This window comes from Octopus bimaculoides, chromosome 1, assembly GCF_046866305.1.
Source record: "Octopus bimaculoides isolate indiv1 chromosome 1, ASM4686630v1, whole genome shotgun sequence".
Lineage (NCBI taxonomy): Eukaryota > Metazoa > Mollusca > Cephalopoda > Octopoda > Octopodidae > Octopus > Octopus bimaculoides.
The window spans coordinates 124,174,831-124,200,588 of NC_142928.1; the positions used below are offsets into that span (position 1 = coordinate 124,174,831).

At 33.8% G+C, this 25,758-nt stretch overlaps 1 protein-coding gene across 3 annotated transcripts in view; it reads left to right on the forward strand.

Moving 5' to 3' along the window:
* Positions 1-25,758, forward strand: part of LOC106881121 (neuronal acetylcholine receptor subunit alpha-10) — a 587,572-nt gene that overhangs the window by 296,718 nt on the left and 265,096 nt on the right. For all 3 annotated transcript variants that reach the window (XM_089357333.1, XM_089357344.1, XM_089357337.1), the window contains exon 2: positions 15,044-15,127. The gene's annotated coding sequence lies outside the window, so the exon portion shown is untranslated. The remainder of the gene's footprint in view (positions 1-15,043; positions 15,128-25,758) is intronic.

The window sequence follows — 25,758 nt, forward strand, 5'->3', positions numbered from 1 at the left end:
GAACAGGCTGGCTTCCGAAAAAAATGGTCATCCTCAAACAGACTATCGCTCTATGGAATATCATTGAGCAGAGACAGGAGATCCAAAAGCCATTAATGGTCAACCTCATTGACTTCTAGCAGGCCGCTACAGTGTACATAGGGAATCATTCTGGAACATTGCCATATCATATGCCATTCCACTGTACTTTGTTAACATCTTCAAAAGCTTGAGCAGTAAATCAAAATGTTGCGTAAGACCTGAGAATTGAATCTGAATTGACTGGGAGCCTCAGCATTATCTCCGGATTGTGACAAGACTAAATCCTTTGGTGTTTCTGCTACTTACCAACTTTGATCTGAGAAAATAGCAGGTTGACCTAAATATGGAAGGTTGATAGATCTCGACTTTACTAATAACATCGTAGTCGAATAGTGCAAATGTGTAAGATTTCACGAAATTAGTGCAATAAAATGTGAGGAATAACGGGCTATGGATCATTACAATGACGAAGATAAAAGTGATGAAAATGGACAAAACCATGGACCAATAAGTTGTTATCGAAGTCAACATGATTGCGCAGTGTTGTTAGCCGCATTAGTAATATGGGACTTGATACAGACTGAAAAATTTTAAACGTAACACGCGTTCCATCTGGAACATTAGCATTGATGTTGTCTATATAACTCAATCGTTCTGATTAGTGCAATGTATGGATGAGAGACTTGGTGGAGAACAGTAATGAATGATAGAAAAATAAAAGATGCTTCAGAAAGATCCTGCAGGTCAACAGGCGGGACATTGTCACAAATAACTAAATTTTGAGAACTTCGAAGTCACGATCACTACAGCGGTTTGTATTAGAGCTCTACTTCCGATCAAAGGCACTCGGAAACATGTATGATGTGGTTACTGCGTGACAACAGACGTAATAAGTGGCAGGTCAAAAATCCCTTGGCAGCAGATATAACAAAAGGATCTGAATATAGTCATGATTTCATGGAATGGCTATGCAAGTTCGCAGCCGAGCAAGACCAGTGTGTGTAGCTGACCGCCTAATGCGTTCAGCTGCGCAAGAGGAACTACAAATAAATTTAAAGTTATATACTTTCATACTTGCCCAAATACTCTCATGGCAGTGCTCAAGAGATAGTTTCACATATATACACAAATATGAATGTTTGTATATCTTTGCGTGTGTTTGTGTGCCTGCGGGTGTTTTATATGTATGTTTCTGCACTATGTGAGTGTGTTTTTTATGTGAGTATCAATAACCATTTACGTGTATAACCATTTACGTGTATACGGAAGAAAGTCATACACACATACACACACACACACATGCACACAATCATATACACATATACACACACATGAGTGTATATGTATATGCGTACTGAAATATATACGTATCACCGCAATCTTTCTTCCGTACGAGAACAATACTTAACTTTGTCATATAAAACCCAACTACGTACTGAGTTTGATGTGATATATCATGCTAGCTAAGGTAGTACACGAAACAGAATGAGCAGTTTAGAAATTCAATGATATTGACTGAAAATGTGCTGTTAGCTACGAGCATAATCATCCGCTATGTCAGAGGTATTTTATGTTAAACTGGGTTTTTTTTATTCCGCCGGATCAAACATTGTGTGCCATTTTCTACATCCTATAGAATATTCATCAGTAATAACTTTTGTTAATTTGAAAGAAATAACCATATAATACATTTAAATTTTGAAATGAAAGAAAATAAATATATTTTTGAATTGATCTTCTTATAAATTATGGAATTATAAAAGGTCGGATAGGTGAAACATTAGAATATCAACTAATGTGTTTCTTGTTCGTACCCTGTGAACTGTATTTCTTCCGAGTATACTGCCAAAAGCTATGGTATCAAATCGCACATTTCGCTTTTCTACGTTTCCATAATTTTTTATATATCATAATGCTTTGCAACCACGCGCATCATCTGTTTTTGTACATCTAGAAATGATACATAAAGATGACATATTTTGCTTTATTAAGTAGTTGATTGTGAAATGAGGGATATTTGGCCTCTCTAGCGGGTCACATGGTAATTTAGATGCTTCCCCGTTGGATTGAAAGAGGAAAATTAACGCTTGTAAAGAATTGCACAGGCGAGTTGATATAATACACTGAATAGCAGCGTATAAGTAACCGAAGTCACAAACCCCTCTCTGAAAGAGACACCAATCATTCGCTAGACTATTTATTTCCAGCTTCGTGGACTGGACCAATGTGAAATGAAATGTACTACTTGCTTCGGGATTCGAAAGCAAGGTCTTGCGGCCGTGAACGCAATTATATAACAACTGAACCACGACCTTCACAAATGCACTCTAGCATTGAGATAAATGTAATCTCTGTATATCTGTTTAAAATATTAAATTCATCTCCTTAGACTAAACCTCACAGCTCTCTAACATACAGTGTTAATATATTGTGAGACATTGTAGGCTCTAACCTCGGAAATACGAGTTAGTGAACGCGATATAAAAGACAATGTAGAAGATGAAGAATCTATCTGAAATGCTTGAATGTTTTATAACTTGAGTCATTTAATAATTACTTCTTGACCTCACTCGTGACCTCATACTCGACCTCATACTTGACCTCATACTTCTATACTGTAAGCTGAAAATTTCTTCATTTCCGAATGACGTTTATCGCGATTCACCAATATGTTTACAATGGCAGGAGGCCTACAGAGCAAAGTATTTAATCTTCCTGGTAGATATAAATGTGTGTAGTTATCCCGAAGATAATTTATATGTAGAATATGGTAAAGGAGTTTCATAGCGGAATAGATATATTTGAATACAGAATTGGATAAACAATCACCAAATATTAAGATGTTGATTGTGGAATTATATATCATATAGTGGAATGTCATTTGTACTTTCACCGACACTACATCCTTAGAAAATAGCTGTGGTAGCCATATTAAAATATAGATATTACCATCTATTCTCCATATATATGTGTGTGTATGTACATGTGTATGTACATGTGTATGTGTGTACATGTCTGAGAGTGTGTGTAAGTGTGTGTCAGTGTCTGTTAATATATTCATTTAGGTTCAAATATGTGACAGTGAATGTGTGTTTTCTAAAAACAAATTTAGAAAGCGGGGATTTTAATAGACTGTATTATACTTTCTAATAAAAGCAGAGCCGTCACCGCTCGAAAAAAATATTTCGATTTCCAAAGTGTAAGCATCTGAATGACGTACAAATTGGAATGCTAAAATATAATATATCGCTTAGCACTGATACCGACATTAACTTTGTATTGCTAATAGCAAGAATTTATTACTGCATATATATACTGATTACATATATACGATGTATTATCAGAAAATATCAGTGCTATAAAAACATAAAACTCATAGCAATTCGGCATTCAATCTCCGTTGATGTAGTCTCTTTGTTAAACTACACATTTTTTTCAGCGTTGTTTCTATTGAAGGAAGCATTCCTGGGACATATTTTTTGTGGGTGGTGGACTGAGCAGCTACCTCGTCACAATCTCTCGAATTTCCTCAGCACCATCAAATATAGTTTGGGATCTTTCACAGCTGTACCTTGGTTTCAGAGTCATACATCCACGGTTCGTCACGTTTCTTGATCGTTTTCTTAAAGAAATCGTCTTCCTCGATACAATGAAAAAGATATTGTACAGTTGAAACCAGATATTGAGATGACCACACTCCGCACCCTTTATATCGAATTATCCAATCATTGCTATAGACAACGGAAATGAGCGAGGAAATAATAAAGTCTTGGGCACGCGAGAGTTCAAGTTTATTCAGTGGCCCGTGACTACTTCTCTCTGCGTACGTTAGTTCCGTTACCATAGCAAGTTTCCCAATATTTTCGGTCAAACATCGTATATATATATATATATATATATATATATATATATATATATATATATATATATATATATATATATATATATATATATATATATATATATATATATATATATATATATATATATATGTATATATATATATATATATATATATATATATATATATATATATATATATATATATATATATATATGTATATATATATGTATGTATATGTGTATATATATATGAATATATGTGTATATATATGTGTATATACATTATGTATATATGTAGTTATGTATATGTATATATATATATATATATATATATATATATATATATATATATATATATATATATACATATGTAATATGTATATATATACGTATATATATATATGTGTGTGTACATATGTGTTATGAATATACACTTACGCACATACACAAATATATATTTGAACATACACTTTAACAAGGTGATTGGATGATAGTGGCACTCATATTCACTATATTGCTAGCAGAGAAATTAATCGCTAATATTTGTAGCAGTCGAGTGCCCATCGTTAACGAGACCAAGGAAGTTAGAGATCATACGATCTGCTACTCTTCTTGCTGGACGTATCTCCTCACTGGTGACATAAACAAGAGTGCATGTGTACCAGAATCTAATATGAGTGTTTCCAGCATAATAACTACCGCAATATAATTTGTTTTAAGAGAATGCACCTGTTTAAGTGGGGATATATACATATATATATATATATATATGTACGTATGTATGTATGTATGTATGTAAATATATATATATATATATATATATATATATATATATATATATATATATATATATATATATATATATATATATATATATATATATATATATATATATATATATATATATATACGTACGTATGTATGTTTCGCATGAAATTAGATGATTTATGGAAACGGTGAGATAACGAAGATATTAAGGCGGTTCGGAAGATACTGGGGTTTACTAATATAACTTCTGGATGAATTATATAAAGTTTATCATGAGCTGTGAAAGCTATGCTGAGAGATAAAAGGTTGAGTATGAAAGGGGAAAGAGGTGTGTATGAGGGCGTGATTGTGTCGGCAATGTTATATGGTGCAGAGAGAGGTGGGGGCTGAGAGAGGCGGACAGGAGGCGACCAGATGTGTTTGAAGTAGTACTTTTGAGGGCTATGGTTGGTGTGACATGGATGGAGAAAATGAGGAATGAGTAGGTGCGAAAGCGAGCAAGAATGAGAGAAAATGCTAACAAACAAAATGAATAGAGGAATATTGAGGTGGCTTGGCCACATGAAGAAGATGTATGAGGAGCGAATGGTAAGGAGTGTGATGAAGGCAGAAGTGGTATGCAGCAGAACCAGAAGCAGACCTCGGTTTGTGTGGATGGATGGAGTGAAGAAAGCTTTGGAGGTTAGAGGTGTTGGAGTGAGAGAGGTAAGAGAGTTTATAAATGATACGAAAGCATGGACGGATGAGTAAATTTGATGTTGCAGCATCATGTTGCTCAAAGGGGAATGGAACAGCATCATGCGGCGGGGGTAAACCAGCATATGCGGTCAGACCCCGCTGCTGGTATTGGAGGTTGCGCTCTGTGCCTTTACCCGAGCATACAACGGGTCTCGCCTCTTTGAGCTGAGAAATAAATGGAATGCCTGGTGTGTGTCTTGGTGTGACTATCCTCTCCTACATACACATGAAAACACGAGGACCATTTATTAGAATTATGTACAGGGCATGTTATTTTTGCGATTCCTGCAAAAGATAGGTAAATTGGGAGCATAATTTCGACACAGCTCTCTTGCATCTCCACGAACATTTCACTTGCTCATCTTTCTAATTGCACTTCCCTCACCCCCATCTATTTTCATGCATGACCAGCGTATTACGATACTGACTAGAACATTTATTTTACGGTTGTCTCTATACGTTGAAATTCTGCTCGAATTCAACGTGTAGCAATATATTTCATATTCCTGTTATCTTTAAAAGTGTGCCCTTCTAGAATTGGATTGGTAGAACTAATAGAGAGTCGGGGCTGTTGCATTACCAGAGCCCATCTATTTGTTTTTTTCAGATTTTACGCCAACGGCATTGATGTCAAGACGTATCCGTCGTAATTTTCGGATTGTTCTTGTTATAAACACTGACGGTGGTGAGCAAGTTGACTTATGTGCTTAGAAAACAGAGAGCCTCTGCTTGGACGTGTCCATATATTCACAGAGATATATTAAAACTTGATTGTTGAGCGATCCCTATATAAGGTGTACATTCTATATGAAGACATCCAGTACTTTTAGTTCTAGCTTTGTAATATATGTTTTTTTAGATTGTTCACGATTTATTTTTTTATATTGTTCATTTTCCATTCATGTATAACATTATGCAAGTCATGTTTGCTTATTGCTACACACATCATATTGCTAAAGAACGTGAAAGGGTGTCTACACTAAGAGCGTCTGTATCTCAGAATTTCACATATATTATTGTTTAGACGAGTCCATGTTTCAGGTTACCACGTATTTATATGAGGGAACAAACAAGATTCAAACAATATTCAATTCCTTTGCATATGTCAGTGATCCCCTTCTATATATATTGTGTTATGGCTCGCGAGGCTATAACTGTTGAAATTGTAAGCAGAGTAGAAGGGTGCACCGACTTGTGGAGGAGTTTTATAAGTTTTTGATTGAGTTTGTTTTAATGTAGCATCATTATGAATATTAATATCATGGTATTGTACTCGATCCATTAAAAAAGATACTATAATTCTGCGACTTTAATTGCTTTACGATAATGTCATTGCATTTTTTCGTCGGCATTAATCTCTTGCTTGTGGAGCGGACGTCGATCAACCAAGAGACACTAATCCACTTACAATACAAATTCTGCTGAATCTGATTTTGAGTTAGATTTCTGTTGGGTTATTTCTACATTTTCCTTATAGTGAAGTTATCGCCATAATATGAGATGCAAAGGTAACGCAGGAAACAGATCAACGGACTTCTGCAATTTTAGTTAATAATTTAAGTGAAACGCTGTGACCCTTTTGCACTCCATCCTTGCACTGGCTATAATCATCTGAACGAGAAATTTCAGTCATTACTGCCTCACATCATTTATATTCAAATTATTTTCTTTGTGGATGTTTATTTTGTTTATAGACGTCCATGTCTATCTATTTATCTACACACACACACACACACACACATACACACACACACACACACACTCACACACACACACACACACTCTCTCACACACACACACACACATACACACTCACACACACACACACACACACAGAAGAAGAAGAAGAAGAAGAAGAAGAAGAAGAAGAAGAAGAAGAAGAAGAAGAAGAAGAAGAAGAAGAAGAAGAAGAAGAAGAAATTACCAAGCCAATATATTAAAGAACGGCAGTAGCTGAAACTACTCGGCCAACTTATTAGAGAACGGCTGTAGGCCATCATGTCCTGTATGTCAACAAAAAAATTGAAACTATTGATCATATTGTCTCCATTCGCAGTCTTCTTGCGCCTGCAGAGTATCTCAACAGGCATGATAGAGCAGCACAATAAATTCACAGGGTAATTTGTAAAAACCTGGGGCTGCCCCATGATAAAAACTATTGGGAACACACACCACCTCCAGTGCTTCAAAATGATCACATCTCACTCCTCTGGAACTTCACCATTCAAACTGACAGAAAGATAGATGCGAATAGGCCAGACATAATATTGAAAGACTTCAGAAAGAAGTAAAGCCTTCTCATTGATAAGACTGTCCCAGTCGACACAAATTTATCGTTGAAGACCTACAAAAAACTGAGCAAGTATAAAGATCTTGAATTAGAAATTGGCAAAATGTGGAACCTCAAGACTAAAACAACACCTGTTATCTAGCGCAGATAACAGGCACGAGCAAAATGGCAGAAATTCAAAAGATGGTGCCCGTGGAAACTGCCCATACCTTACGTAAATTACTGTGTATGTAATCTCAAATTTTAAAACAAAGTGGTTATGTTCTCATGTTTCCTTAGACATTATTATTATTATTATTATTATTATTATTATTATTATTATTATTATTATTATTATTATTATTATAAATGAACTAACGAACAAATTTTGGTGCTCGTCATTTAAATTAAAATTTTTATTTTTCCCGATTTGCCTTTAATATATTTTATCGAATCTGAAAACAAGAAAGGCTAATATTTCATGCATATGTTAGTTCAGATGCAATTTATTTTAGTTTCCTTAGATTTTCCAGAATGGAATATTACAGTTTCATGATGATTAAGCAATTCAGACATTCTACTCCCTGAGTAACACAACATTGATTTTTACACTTAGTAAGATGCTACAAATAAAGGTACTCTCGATTCAATCTATTCTCAGTATTGTTCCGGCAATATATATTATGGGCATTTCAACCTGAAATACAGCAGCCTTCCGCAAAATTTGAAATCTGAGCATTCACTGGTGAAATATTTAAGTGGATATGTGGTTCGTTTTGCAATAATTTTTTGCATAGACTCCAATAATTAATAAAAATTAAGATGACGGTAATAATTCTTACTTATTTTCAAAATGTCCAAATAGCATGATATGAATAACATTACACATTCATAAATGAATTATTCACTGTCACACATTCGTATATATATATATATATATATATATATATATATATATATATATATATATATATATATATATATATATATATATATATGTATATATATGTATATATACATATATATATATATATATATATATATATATATATATATATATATACATATATATATATAAAAACAAATATAGATATAAATTCATATATATGTATATATATATATATATACATGTATATTTGCATAAATATATATATATATTTATATGTTCGTATGTATATACATATATATATATATATATATATATATATATATATATATATATATATATATATATATATGTATATATATACACACATATAAAGCGAAATAAATATATAAGATGATTATATAAAGATACTTACAATTATATTTATTATAAAGAATATGCAAAGTATGTAGCGTGTAACCGCCATATTTTGGAAAGAAATTCTGGGTTATAGTCATAGGTTCCTGTAGCTCTTCATGACAGTCACACGCCTGAACATTTTAAACTACACATCTTATATATTCTTTTCTACTCTGGGCACAAGGCCCGAAATTTTGGGAGAGGAGGCCAGTCTATTAGATTCACCTCAGTACGCAACTGGTACTTAATTTATCGACTCAGAAAGGATAAAAGGCAAAGTCGACCTTGGTGGTATTTGAACTCAGAACGTAAAGGCAGACGAAGTACCGCTAAGTACTTCGCCCGGCGTGTTTATAAACACCCTATATATTAACGATGGTCATGAGCAACGATGTGGTTGATATAGTTGCACTGGTTCTGGCCCAAGTAACAATTTTAACAAGAAGGATCCGTTGGTTTTGATTCGTGAATCGAAATGAAATATGAAAATTTGGTATTTTAAAACAATTTACTGAGCTAATGCAAAATCTCGGAGGGCAAATTTTAAAGCCTTAGCAATATATATTGATAGGATACGTGCTATAAATAATTGATCATTCGCTTCGAAATGCAAGAGAATAGTTGATTACAAAATTGCATTAAAATGGAGGTGAAGACAGATGTAATATCAAAGAGAATGCGTTACTTAGAAGATGACAGGCTTCATATGCGTTTACAGCATTACAAATGAATTAGAAGATATTATATGGCATCTTCAAATGTTTTCAGCAACTTCTTCTAAAAAGATAAATTATTATTACTTCTTTATACAAACAGGGTCAGATTCAAGTTAATCAATTCATAAATATTTCAGACTTCATAGCATTATTAAAGCATTTCATGATAGCCAGCTGGTAGAATCGTAAGCACGACTGGCAAAATATTTATAAGTATTTCGTTCGTTTTTACCTTACGACTTCAAATTCTGCTGTGGTTGATATTGCCTTTTATTCTTCCGGCTCATTGAAACAAGTACCAGTTATGCACAGGAGGTCGTTAAAATCGCTTAGTCCCTTTCACCCAGATTTTAATCCTCATGCCTATAGTAGAAAAGATTATTAAAACATTTTATTTTGTGTTCTTTACATAAATGGCCTAAATATTGTTCTGTATTACCAAATTACTCAATTCCCTCATATTTGTGTGTGTGTGCGTGCGTGTTTGTGTGTGTATATATGCATACGTATATAAGTGTGCGTATGTGTGTGCATGCTTTCACATGTTCCAACACTTGCATGCACACCGACACCATAAAACATGAGGAATCAGGTTGTTCAATAACGAAAATTTAGACTTATATGTAAATAATCAAATTCAAGGAATAAATAGTTTACTGTTAGTAATATCGATGTGCTTTTTATTCTTACGATTACGTGAGAATTTAGTGCAATAGAGACGTACTATTTGAAAGAGATTCGTGGTAGGAACATGAGTCTCGATATCTGGTTAGGTATTAACTGGGGTTCGATTGGGTGAGAGAGATAGAGAGAGAGAGAGAGAGAGAGAGAGAGAGAGAGAGAGAGAGAGAGCTAGTTTCATGCAAAGTCAGACTGAGAGGAAGATATGACTGCATCACTTTTCATCTGGCCACTCGAGAGCTTCATCTCTTTCGTTTCCTGGAAGTATGGCTAAAATATGGGGATTTAAATTTTGGCACAAGGCCAACAAACTAGTACTTATTTTATCGAGCCTGAAAGAATGAGACACAATGTTGACTTAGCCAGCATTACTGGCTAAAATATTGATGAGTTACGAACACTACTTAGAGGGAAAATATTCGGTTGGATGCCCCATGTATAGACGTATATGGAATGCCAGCAAGTATTGTCCTCGTTTGTGATGCTCGTTTTGTCGCAGGTTTTATCTCTGACAAATGTGTAACTCTGTGTTTCGTGAAGTCTAAAAATGTACATGTTATCTAAAGCGCTATAAGGCGTTCACACCTTTCTGCCAGTTGAAAACAAGCCCAATATGAATTAACACACAAGAAATTTCTCGCATTGTTAAACGTTTAGTCATGACAAATAGTGATGTAGTGTAAATGGGCTTCCACAACCATCAACTGAAGATTTCTCGTGCGATGGACAATGTAGAACTTCATTGTATCTTCAAGGCAGAGAAGTGCCAAACGTCAAGCTCTTGAAACTAATAAATTGATTATAAATGACTTTCCTAGTGGAGTTCAATTGTCAGTATTCAATTTTATTAGCTTTATTGAATTCAAGTTTCCGAGAGAATAGTCACCATGTCTATCTCTTTGATATTTTCCTAGTGCATATTTGCACCACAAATTTTCTATTGGTGTTAGTCTTTTATTGATCAGGGAATAATATACACAACTAACTTTACACCTAATTTCACAGCATTTGCAGCATCTAATTTACTCTTCGTGAAGGAGCTTGATTTATTTAAGATGGCTATTTATTTCTTTTCTGCTACAACATTGCAGTTAAGGATTTTTCGTTGCGAAGGAAGGTCATGGATATGTAATATTATCGTTTGTCTTTTCTCGATACAAAAATTGTCTTTTTTTCAGTCAATATTTCAGAAAACGTCTCTGTTAGTTTATAAGTTTCTGTGAAATGTTTTTACTAGAATTTTAGAAAAGTATAGAATTTCAGTGTCCGCATGATTTTTTTTTTCCCGTGAGTAGGATAAACTTTCTTTTAGCAGTTACGGTTTGCAACTAATGTGCACGTGCTTTAAAAACTGTTTAAATAACATCGGGTAAAGTGAATTCCCTAGCAATTCTCCTTAGCACAATACTACTTAAATTGCTGTTGGTTTTGCATTGACTTCTCTTTTCTTTTATAAATTCTTGACTAATTGGTTTTCGATAGGCGATGCACAGTCTGTTTGGTTTAAAGCATCTCCTCGTTTGCAATATCGAGGAATTCTTTGTTATATAATGAAGAGCATTTGTTTCAAGCGCAATTTCATTCGTGACACTTTTTTTTATCCCATCATATTTCTGTAGTATTTGTCTCTCCCTCGCCCTTCACTCTTGTCGTTAGTATTCCTAATTAATTTCAAAAGAAATCAGAGTATCTATTCTCTTATTTTCATATTTGCATATTTATTTTTGTTATTGTTCACTTGGGTTTCCATCTTCTTACTAATAAATTTGGGAAATTACCCAATTCACCAACAATGGCTCCTGCATGTATTATTCAATTTAGCAAAGAGATATCGATGTTGTTTACTATTTCAATTTGGTCTGGTTGGTGGGGGTGCGCTTTTATTTTCGCCGCAACTATATCGTTGTGTGTTACCCTTGGCCGATAGTTTTGCTCATACACACGAAACCTTTATATTGTTTATAATTTTTGCATCCATTACACCATTATTTTGTCGTCGAAATGAATGTGATTTGCAGGATTTCTTCAATGTTTCTGACATTTATTGTTATTTACTTTCGTTTATGCTGTTCAAAATCACATTTAGTTATCATATGCTACAGGTGGTTTTGTTATAGATATAGTATTTGTTTTGCAACCTGCAGTTTGGACTTCGTAGTTAATCTTCTCAGTTTTTGTTTTCTATTTTTGTTTGTAGCTTTCATTCTTACAACTGGGGGTTTTTTTGTGACTAGTATATAATTCTGTTAAGTGCTATATCTCAGTAACTGAGTTTTTTTATTAGATAATTTATATTATTAAGTTAAATAATCTGCTGTGACATAAAGTTACATCTAGATCAGGGATGCTTTCGTTCTGAATTAATTGTTTGTTTTTGCCACTTTGCAAAAGTGTACACCAGATTATCGTAATGAAGTCTGATGCTTGCTTGAACCATTTTGCTTCAATTTTGAAGTATAATCAAGTCGTCAAAATGACAACATTGCCTTTCCATTTATATCGAAAAACGAATACTCTATGCTGATAAAAGGTGGTTGGAAGAATAAGTTATAGTGAATTGTTTTTGCAATTGATATTAACCACCGTTCTCATTAGTTTATTTTCATAGCTTCATTGCAGTTAGGCATTGATTTTGTATAACAGAAATCAGCATTACGTATCTGCAACTGGATCAGGTTTCTGAGCCACGGTTTCATTTTTTAATAAGAAAAATCTATTATTATTATTATTATTATTACAAGCAGGACCCGAGAATATGATACGCAATTAATGGTACACCTATTGGGTTGTTTCTGAAAGCCTTATCCAAAATCCCTGGAAGCGAAGCCTGTATTGAGTTTGTATGGAAAGATAGTTGCTCATCTGCTACTCATTGAAAAGTGAAAGAAATTTGAATACGATGATTATTTAATACACCTTATATATATATAGACTTTTTATACCTTATGCACAATTTTATATATTTAATACTCAGCACTCATAAAATCAATACTCACTCCTTTTTTCATTATTCCAATAAACAAACAAATATCCCGTACATATGATACAACCTTCAGTGAAATTTGAAATTGTATATATCTGCCACGTCACTAAGTGTGAATATTTCACGGAATTGCACTTATGCGCGTATATTAAGTGATAGGTGGTATAATAATAAAACTTGTTGAATTAAAAAAGTACACTTTTCACTATCCAATCACCACCGCCACCACCACCAACATCATCTCTCTTGCAATCTTTCTCACTCTCCTCTCTCTTTCCCTTCTTTCCCCCTCTCTCTCTCCCTTTTTCTCTCCTTCATCTCTCTGTTCTTTCTCACTCTCTCTCTCTTCTTTCTCACTCTCTCTCTTCTTTCTCATCCTCTCTCTCTCTCACTACATTATTTTAACCTCACTATCAGATGAAAGTGTATCCAATCACCAGCGCCAACACCTCCACAGCCACCATCATTATCCCTCTTCCCCTCACTCTCACCCTCCTCTCTCTCTCCCTTCTTTCTCCTCTCTCATCATTCTTTCTCTCCTTCATCTGTCTCTCCTTTCTCACTCTCTGTCTCTGCCTTATTTCAACCTCACCATCAGATGAAAGTGTACGACATATTTAGTATGACAAAGCAACAAACAATAAATGTTACCGGCAGAGTGTTCGTCACCAATTGAAAAATTTTAATGACAGTTTGGTAACGAAATATTTGTTTCTAATTTTGTCAAAAGGCCAACAATTTTGAGGGAGCAGGCGAATCGAATGCATCGATGCCAGTGCTCAACTAATACTTATTTTATCGACGCCGTTTCTTTGAAAGGCATAGTCGACCGCAGTGGAATTTAAACTCAGAAAGGAAAAAACGGGCGAAATACCGTCAAGCATTTTACCGGGCATCTTGATTATCTGCCAGCTCATTGCCTTAGCTGGATAACGTAATATTGATTCTAAAATTTGACACAGTGACAGCATGTTTGAGGGAAGGGACAAGTCGGTTATATTTAAGATGGCTATTTATTTCTTTTCTGCTACAACATTGCAGTTAAGCATGAAAGCCCAAGTCGACTACAGAGGAATTTCAATTCAGAACGTAGTGATGGGCAAACCGTCACTAAGTCCGGTATACTCTTTTACTCTTTTACTTGTTTCAGTCATTTGACTGTGGCCATGCTGGAGCACCACCTTTAGTCGAGCAAATCGACCCCAGGACATATTTTTTGGAAGCCTAGTACTCATTCTATCGGTCTCTTTTGCCGAATCCCTAAGTTACGGGGACGTAAACACACCAGGATCGGTCGTCAAGCGATGTTGGGTGGGCAAACACAGACATACAAGCACACACACACATGCACATATATACACATATACATATATATACGACGGGATTCTTTCAGTTACCGTCTAACAAATCCACTGACAAGGCTTTGGTCGGCCCGAGGCTATAGTAGATGACACTTGCCCAATGTGCCACGCAATGGGACTGAAGCCGGAACCATGTGGTTGGTTAGAAACTACTTACCACACAGCCACTCTTACGCGTGATTCAGCATGATCCTGGCCTTAGCTGGGCATTGTAACCTTAGACAAAATTTATTAGAGGATAAATATGGTAGTAACTGGAAAGATTATATTTATAAGTATAATCAAATAAACAGCAACAATATCTAGTTAAAGTATGTAACCGAAAGCTTGAACACTTTAAACTTAATGGAAACTAAATGGTTCAATTTTGTTTTGCAGATAATGAAAGATCTTATGTGGCTAGAAGATCGGGTAAATAAATCAACGATACAGCAATGCAACAAAGCGGTTCGAGAAATTAAGGTAAGTCTTTTGCAGATTTTAAGTAACTATAAACAAACACTTCGCACACAGTCCACTGTACAATCTCCCTATAGACACATATCTCTCCACCAACCTCAGTCACTTTATATATATATTTATATGCGTGTGCGGGTGTGTCTGTGTGCGTGCGTGTGTGAATAATAATAATAATAATAATAATAATAATAATAATAATAATAATAATAATAATAATAATTATAATAATAATAATGAAGAAGAAGAAGAAGAAGAAGAAGAAGAAGAAGAAGAAGAAGAAGAAGAAGAAGAAGAAGAAGAAGAAGAAGAAGAAGAAGAAGAAGAAGAAGAAGAAGAAGAAGAAACAACAAAAGCTATAAAACAAATGAAATCCAAACTAAAACTAGAACAGCAACGGACCATGATGAAACGATGGCAAGAAAAGCCCCTACATGGTAAATACTGGGCTAAACTAAATGCGAAAGAAATAGACAGAGAAAAATCCCAGCAATGGCTGAGAAGCTCAGGACTCAAAGCAGAGACTGAAGGATTTTTAATTGCTGCACAAGACCAGAGCCTCCCCACCAGAAATTACCAAAAACACATAATGAAAAGAAATATAACAAGTAACTGTAGAATATGTGGAGATGGACAAGAAACAATAAATCATATTATCTCTGGCTGCCCAGTCCTGGCTAAGAAGGAATATATTCACAGACACGACAGAGCTGGGACCTATATACACTGGAAGCTATGCCAACACTATGGAATAACAACAGAAAAAAGATGGTATAAACACACGCCAGAAAAGGTCACAGAAAACGAGAAAGCAACCATACTCTGGGATATGCCAATACACACAGATAGAGAAATTAAGGCAAATAGACCAGATATAGTTGTCAAAGATAATAAAAAAATATTCAGACAAATACATAACAAAAATACGAGGACTTACAAATATATATAACATACAGAAAATTGCACTACTGGGTACTGCACACATTCTACGCAAAACACTTTCAATACAGTAACCATAAGAGCACCACAGCAAACCACAGCACATACCCAAGGCGCACAGAGCTGCGCTCGGTAGTGAAGTGAAAGCACGTTATAAAAATAAAACTACTGAACAATAATAATAATAATGATAATAATAATAATAATAATAATAATAATAATAATATTAATAATGACAAAATTCATGCCTCCTCATTGATATGACAGTCCCAATCGATATAAACGTATCTGTCAAGACCTACCAAAAACTGAGCAAATATAAAGATCTTGAAATAGGAATTAGCAAAATGTGGAACCTGAAGACTAAAACAATACCTATTGTCATTGGTGTCCTGCGAATGACAGCAAAACGGGCTGATTACTACCTAGCTCAGATACCAGGAAACCCCAAAATGGCTGAAATTCAAAAGATAGTGCTCATGGGAACTGCCCATATCCAACGAAAAATACTGTCTATGTGATCTCAAATTTTAAAACAAACACATAATTTTCTTATGGTTTCTTAAACACTCTCTAGAAAAACACTATGTACAAATCCAAATATATGGCACTCTAGGCATAACACCTACATGAACTTCTAACTTGTTGTCTCTTGAGGTCTCTGGGTGAGACTTGGATCCAAATTGTACAAATGGAAAGCAAAAGTCAAACATAAAATATTAATAATAATAATAATGATGATGACGATGATGATGATGATTATGATGATGATGATGATAAGAAGAAGAAGAATAACAACAACAACAGCAGTAATAATAATAATAATAATATTAATAATAATAATAATAATAATAATAATAATAATAATAATAATCAGATGAAGAAGAAGAAGAAGAAGAAGAAGAAGAAGAAGAAGAAGAAGAAGAAGAAGAAGAAGAAGAAGAAGAAGAAGAAGAAGAAGAAGAAGAACGACAACAACAACAACAATAACAACAACAAAAAGAAGACCTGCTGTGAACCTAGGGTCAGGGATGACCCCGGTTCAGCAGAAGACACGGACCATATTTTATTTAAAAATAAAAATAATATGCATGTGTGTATATATATATATATATATATATATACTTACATACATATATACTTACATACATATATATATATATATATATATATATATATGTGTGTGTGTGTGTGTGTGCGTGTGTATATGTGTGTAAGCATATATATGTATGTGTGTGTATTTATATATATATATATCCGGCAGCGTCTAATTCTCTAATGGTTTTTTTTCAAATGAATCAAGTCATAACCTTATCCATCTATTGTTTTCATAATCGGTCATAATGTCTTACGTTTAAGATGATTCCCATGCTTTCCCTGATGAGAAGGTTACAATTTTGATATCAAAGATCCCTATGGATCACACAGGTTGTAATCCTTTGAAACATATACTCAAATACCCAAAATTTCAAGGAGTTCCTGCCTTAAAAACAGGAACTAAACCACAGTTATTTTGTGTTCTTTGCTACATTGGATTCTATTAACCCATTTATTCTATCAGAAGATTTTTTATTCATTAAGATAGAAGAAATACACATAATCATATATATATATATATATATATATATATATATATATATATATATATATATATATATATATATTTGTGTGTGTGTGTGTGTGTGTGTGTGTGTGTGTGTGTGTGTGTGTGTGTATAACACATATATATATATATATATATATATATATATCTTTCAAAATGTAACTAGATGCCGATTGTTGCCAATTTTTCCCCTGCGTCTTCCTTTTCTTCTGGAATTTCCTCTGTCTCCTGTTTCTGAAGAAGAACTTTGCTTGAATCGTAAAACTCCATTTCTTGCTTGCCTAAAGGTCCTTCTTTTTATTACTTGTATATATATATATATGTGTGTGTGTGTGTGTGTGTGTGTGTGTGTGTGTGTGTGTGTGTGTGTGTATGTGTGTGTGTGTGGAGGGGCAATAGTCCAGTGGTTAGGGCAGCGGACTCGCGGTCGTAGAATCGCGCTTCAGATTCCCAGACCGGGCGTTGTGAGTGTTTATTGAGCGAAAACACCTAAAGCTCCACGAGGCTCCGTCAGGGGCTGGTAGCGAACCCTGCTGTACTCTTTCACCACAACTTTCTCTCACTCTATCTTCATGATTCTGTTGTACCTGTATTTCAATGGGCCAGCCATGTCATACTCTGTGTCACGCTGAATCTCCCTCGAGAACTACGTTAAGGGTACACGTGTCTGTGGAGTGCTCACCCACTTCCACGTTAATTTCACGAGCAGGCTGTTCCGTTGATCGGATGAACTGGAACCCGCGTCGTCGTAACCGACGGAGTGCCAACCAATTTGTATATATAAAAGAATAATGGAAAACGGAGACGAACGTTTAAAGACGTTATTTAAATCATTTATATCACCATATCACCGATATATATTTGGATAGACGAATTAAAATAAATGCGAGAAGAAGAATAATGGGGAAAAGTGCATCAATCTTATCAGGGAGGATGTAAACAACAGTGCTCATCAATAAGTCATTTTTACAGATGTAAATATAATATATATATACATGGAAAAGAAAAGTTATTCTTCGCATTTGGTAAACTTGTGTTTTGATCAAGGCGGAGTCCATGTAAGCTATGGAAAGCATGACAAATTTTTCAAGGGCCATTTTCACCAACAGAAAATAAAATTTCATGGAAGCACGCTGTTTCTTCGTTTCAGCACTCATAAAATCGATGAATAGGGCAGAGGCACTGTAAAACATTGTCACATCACCAGACAGCAGGCGCCGACGCCAGTCGGTACACTGAAGCATGAACGTCGCTGAATCTTGTGTCTGAGTATGCGTCTGTATGTGTCCGTTCTGAATGATAAGATCATGGGAAGTTATGATATCTTCTTACTAAGTAAAATAGCCCAAAGTATATAAACAACACTGCAATATTATCTGAAACATTTTTTGTTATATATTTTTGCGTATGATATAGTTTTATGTTTACACTATTTCACGATATGAGTAATCGAACATCTGATCAATGTCATAAACATCAAAAAAAAAATCAGCCATATCAGATTTTTGAACTAAAAAGGTTAGACATGGCTATCAATCTTGGCATTACTTTATAATGACAAATGCAATCATACTCTTCTTCTGTTCTATTCATTGGGTTTGTCTTTCTGTGTTTTATCATAGTTTTGGTTTTCAAGTAACAAAAATTGCCATATATACATATATAGAATGAGGTACGTGTGTCAATCCATTACGTCTGTTTCTAACAACTCCTTTAATTGATTAATGAAAACATTAAATCATTGTAACGAAACCGTTTTTGTCAAATGAATTCACGAACTTCAAAATAAAGTGATTTTCGAAATGATTTAGCATAGTTAAAATCCACGGACCAAAATCGTTTACTGTGTTTCTGCTATTATTTTAATTGACAGTGGTGCCTCAACTTGAGGGCTTAATTCAATATATGTCTGTGTGTGGTGTGTAATAAAAATACGTATGGAGAAAATCACATCTTAATATGTGATTTGTAGAATTTACCTCACAAATGCGACAATTGTTTCTATTGTGTTAACATATGCAAACATAGAAACTATGATTGAAATGAATATTTCCGAAAACACATGCTAACGCAAAGTTTTAAGGTCGATCTAAAATTAGTTAAATTCAAAGTGAACAAGGGAAATATTTCCAGTACACGACCGCGTGTAAAAACAACACAAAAAAAAATACATAATCTAAGAAAACATATTTTTGTATTAAACTCGTGGTGACGACAGTGGAGTAGAGAAGAATAAAAGATGAACATAAGAATTCTACGTTGCAATAACTAACGGTGATTTTCCGTCACAACTATTAGTTATCTATTTTTGAAATATAGTAAACTTTTGAGAAAAATTATACTTATTATATACCTTATGAATAGCAATTAAAATTAAGAATTGACATATTTGAAATGCATTTCGAAATATGTGGCAACGTTTCATTGTCAAATTTCCAAAAAAAAAATTAATGAAATTAGTTTTGAAGTAATTATGTAATACATTTCTTCAAGGCAAAGATCACATGTAGAACTGACAAATCATACTTAATGTCTTTTATATTTCAATTCCCGAATGCATGTACTAAGATTTGCTGAATTAGCTGTTTCCTATACTTAAATGAAAAGATGATTATGAAATATAGATTTTCAAATTGTACCGGTTGAACCTATGTAATTCTACGTACGATGTCCTGTTATTAGCTTACACTGATATACTTATCCTTAAATACTGATTTTCTAAAGTGCAAATAATCTTGCTTTTACGATTATACAGGCAAATATCCACTTGTATTTTGCCCTAATGGTTAAAAACATTCCTACTAGTCCTCTCCGAATTAGGTGTTATGGCAAGGTTGTTGTTGTTATTATTATTATTATCATTATTACTATTATTGTTATTATTATTATTATTATTATTATTATTATTATTATTATTATTATTATTATTATTATTATTATTATTATTATCATTATTATTATTATTATTATTACTATTATTATTATTATTATTATTATTATTATTATTATTATTATTATTGAAACTAAGTGTTAACATAACCGAATTATTAGAGTTGGAATTACTTTAACTTAAAGAATCTAAATGCAGTTCAGAAAAATTATCATTAGAGTTAATTTCAAAATACACTTTATCGATTTTACTCCATATGAATTTGAATAGAGATGTTCCATAATTCTTCTTTAATTTTCTGTTGATTGTGTGCCTCTCTAATCTCATCTAAATTTCTAGTGGTTGAATACGAAAATTTTATATATTGTGGTGATTAATTAATTTCCCATATTTAACTGAAGGTGAGAAATACGTATCTAGTGCAGCAGAGAACCTTGAGGGAATATCGGTAGCTATTGAATATGTAAGTGGTGTATTGTACCAAATACATACCTTGATTTACTGTTCTTGTTATTTATATACACGCTTTTCTTCGTATGAACATTATTAATTTTAGATTTTTCCTGCAGTAATTTTTATTCTTACATTTATTATTATTATTCATGTTTTACAGTTTTACTTCTGAGAGCGCTCAGTTTTATTTACTCTGATAGATTATGTGAGAGAGGACAGCAGATCTATTTCCGCACATTATAAGCTTCGATATTTTGTCGTTAATGATAGTGGGAGACATTCGAGGTCCAAGTAGCAATGTGAAAATCGTAGCTGTCGCTAGCAGAACAGTTTTAGGGGATTGATCTGCTCTATCAGTTCCTATTTCTTTCACATATTTCTCGAACTTGGTTGTTAGTGCACCGATGTCCCTACAACTGCTTCAATGGCAGACACTCTCTTCATAGTCCACATTCTTGCAATTTCGTCTTTTAATAGTTTATACTTTTCAATATTTTGTAGTTTTTTTTCTTTTTTTTCATTTATGCGTGCATGCCCTGGTACTGAAATACCTATAATCTTGGTTTATTTTTTCCCCTCATCTACTACAACATCTGGTCTCCGAGCATGCTTTAAAGAGTCTATCATTATTATTATTATCATTATTATTATTATTATTATTATTATTATTATTATTATTATTATTATTATTATTATTATTATTATCATCATCATTGTTGTTGTTGTTGTTGTTGTTGTTGTTAATATTTATGCCAGCCATATATTTATTTTCTAGAGAGTGAGATCCATAGTTTTTGATAATAAATTCATCTTCAATACTTAGTTTTTCACCAATCACATTTGTATCATTATTCTTCTTCCTTTTATTTACATTAGTTAAAGAAGATTGGTTGATGGATTTGTTTCTATCGTTATATTTATTTTTATTACACTCATTATTAAATTCCGACTTAACTAATATTCTATCATTTCCGGGAATTTTATTATTACTTTGATTCCGGATAAAGTTAATTTTGTCTTTATATCAAGTTTCAAATAATGCGTGATTTTAGTAATTTTCAGTTTATTTAAATACATCATCGTTAGCTGAAACCCTCGAAATATGTGTAAACATATTTTTAATAATAGGATTTGTGATGCTTCTTGGATGATTAGAATTTTTGTTCACACACATTGAGGTCACGTTGGTTTATGATATGGTTGGTATAGTTTAGTACTTACATCCAGAGTAACATCAAGGAAGTTAACATTGGTATAATTATTTTCAATCTTATATTGGAGGTTGCATTTTATGCGTTGACCCGAGCACAGAACACAGCTCGCCTCTTTGAGCTGGGAAATTAATGTAATGCCTGGTGTGTGTCTTTTTGTAGGTATCCCACCTAAAAATACGGGGAATAGGGCTGAGTATATAAACACGCTCATTATCTCGTATTCAGAACTATGAACATGCAATGAATGGAATGCCTGGCGTGTGTCTTGTTTTGGCTATCCCCTCCTAAAAATATGGTGAATAGGCCTGGGTATATACATACACTCATTTTCACGTATTCACAACTATGAACATGCATACCTATAGATTCATGAATATATATGCAGAGACATATACTTTTGGTTTTTCTTGTCCAAATGCTCACAATTTTTCCTACACAAATGCACCTGCATATACAGATGTTAATGTATATATAAATGTATGCGATAGAAAATATCATAGCGTAAAGCAACAATTGAATTTCACATACAGGAGAGTGTGACAAGTAAGTAACTTAAAAAGAACAATACTTCATTCGTCATTATTAATGGAAAGCCAAGATTAAAAATGTGAGGTTGCATTTTAAGTTTTTTGCACAAATCTGGTAGGACGCAACAGGAAAATATGAAATAAATAAGGAATGATTTTCTTTGATGTATATGGCATTTCCAGACATTCATTTACTTAAAACATGAAATATTGTAAGCATAATTTTATGACACAGACCGAAATGTAAAGAAGTTGAGATACATTTAGTTTCTGAGATTCGTTCTATTTCACTTTAATGAAAATACCGTAACATTTTCTCTAGCTAACATATTTTTTATGAGCGTCGACAAATACTTAAACTCAACACGCGTAAAACCAAGTATTGAAACACACATAAATGCGCATATGTATCTCTCAAAATCTGAAGAACTGACACATCTCCTATGCTAACAGTATCTTATATTTTCATTCGAATAGGAATACATAAAAATCATTGATTCTTGCATATGTATCAAAATACATATATACACAGTACTCCTGAGTACTAATATAGTATGTTCAAAAATTCACTATCCGTTTGTGCGCATAAATGCACTATCCTGTTTGTGTGCATGCGTTTGTGTACTTGCGTATGCACACATGCACGCATGTATGTATGTATGTATGTATGTATGCATGTATTTATGTATACATATATGTACATATATATGTATGTGTGCATGTATCTGTGTGTGCGTATGCATATATGCATGTATTCGTGTGTGTATGTATGTATTCAGCATATTAATGTGTTTGTGAGTGTGCGCATAAATGCACTATCCTGTTTGTGTGCATGCGTTTGTGTACTTGCGTATGCACACATGCATGCATGCATGTATGTATGTATGCATGTATGCATGTATGTATGTATGCATGTATGTATGTGTGTATGTCTTTATGCATGTATTTATGTATACATATATGTACATATATATGTATGTGTGCATGTATCTGTGTGTGCGTATGCATATATGCATGTATTCGTGTGTGTATGTATGTATTCAGCATATTAATGTGTTTGTGAGTGTGCGTATTCGTGTATTTGTTTGTATGTATGTGTGTATTTGTGTGTGTACCTCTGTCTCCTTGTGTGTGCGTGTTTGAGTGTTTCTATAAGTATGGGTTGGGTGACTGTCTATGTGCGTCTGTTATGTATGGATATATCTCCATATCTCCATATGTGTCTCTGTGCATATGCATGTGTGTGGAGTGTATGTGTGTATATATGATTGTCTATTTCCGTTACCTTTTATGTGTGTGTATGAGTGTGCGTGTGTGTGTGTGAGTGTGTGATTGTCTATGTGTTCTTTTCTGTCCGTATTATCTATGTACCTATGAATTATCTACTTACCTATGTATCTGTCTGTTTACTTACATACCAATTTACCTGCCTACCTATCTACCTACACACACACACACACACACACACACACACACACACACACACACACACACACACACACACACACACACACACACACACACATATATATATATATATATATATATATATATATATATATATATATATATATAAATATATTTGCATACATAACAGCCTACTAGCAAATGCATATGTATATATTTTGAGTGTTGGGGTATCACTATCTTTTCTATGTATACTTATTTTGTACAGAGCATATTTCATTTACCAATAAGTATTCCTGTATTTTTCTGTGTGATGGGACCTTCGGGTACTTGGATAAAATGCGTATGTCAAATCGGCCCAGTATCCTCCATGTTTGTCTCCGGCATGTTGGTAGCGTATGGAGAACTGTTTTTTTGTCATCATGTTGCCTCATATGTTCATTTAATCTCTCGGCAATACTTCTAGATGTCTCTTCAATGTATGCCATGTTCTTTCTTTACAAGCACCCTCTATACTGTAGACTACATATTTAGTTCTACACTTAATGGCAGGGTTAATCTTACATACCGCTCAGTTTTTCATTAGTGCATGTGGTATTTTCAAATGGGTAAGTCCTACATAACTGTGATTTGCTGGAGCTCCCTGTGCGATCTTAATGTTGAGTTTGGTCTCATTCAGAACATTCGTAAATCTACGGGCTAATACCCCATGTGGTGTCACTTCTACCAACATCATTCCTTGATGGTTATCAGCCCTGTACCATGTGCTTACTTTGTTTGCTTTGTCACAAATTCTGTGTATATCATTGCAGTCTTTACCTCTATATCTAATGCGGGTTGCTATCTAACCTCCTTCTACCTTCCCTTGTATACACGAACCCTATCTTTCCGGTCATATCCAGATAATTGCAAGCGGTGTATTTTTTGAAGAGTTGATAGCCTATTTGCAGATCAACGTCATCATCTACTGTTACTAATAAAAGCACATTTGGTGCTATTTCTGTCTTTAACATTTCGTTCGTGTGATGTGGCAAATAATATATCTGTTGAAATGAATGGAGTGGAAATTACCAATGTAACATTCCGTTGAGAAATTTGTCAAAACACTTTCATTATCCTTATCATCAACAAATTATTGGATATAGTCGAAACGACTGTCTCCACCTAGCGACATATTCTGTTTGTAATAGTCACTCCCTCACACATACATACACATATATAGATACGTATTAACAAACACATACAAATACATACATGTGTATATACGTCTGTGTGTGTGCATATATATATATATATATATATATATATATACGCACGTGCGCATCATATCACAACAGTGACAGATATTTCATCTAAACTGTCTCCTGCTCATTTTTGACCTCATGCCAATACACATAGCAGAAGAATATCTAATAACATTGGAAATAATACCTTCAATAAATTCCAGATTGAACACTAATCCCTGTTATGTCTCTACAAACAACACATCGTTACATGAATGATGCACAAAGAATGATATGAAATATCTTTAAAAGCATTTTACAGGCCCTGCTACTAAGTTAATGATAACCTGGGCCAAAACTGGCTGAAACTTATTGAAGTAT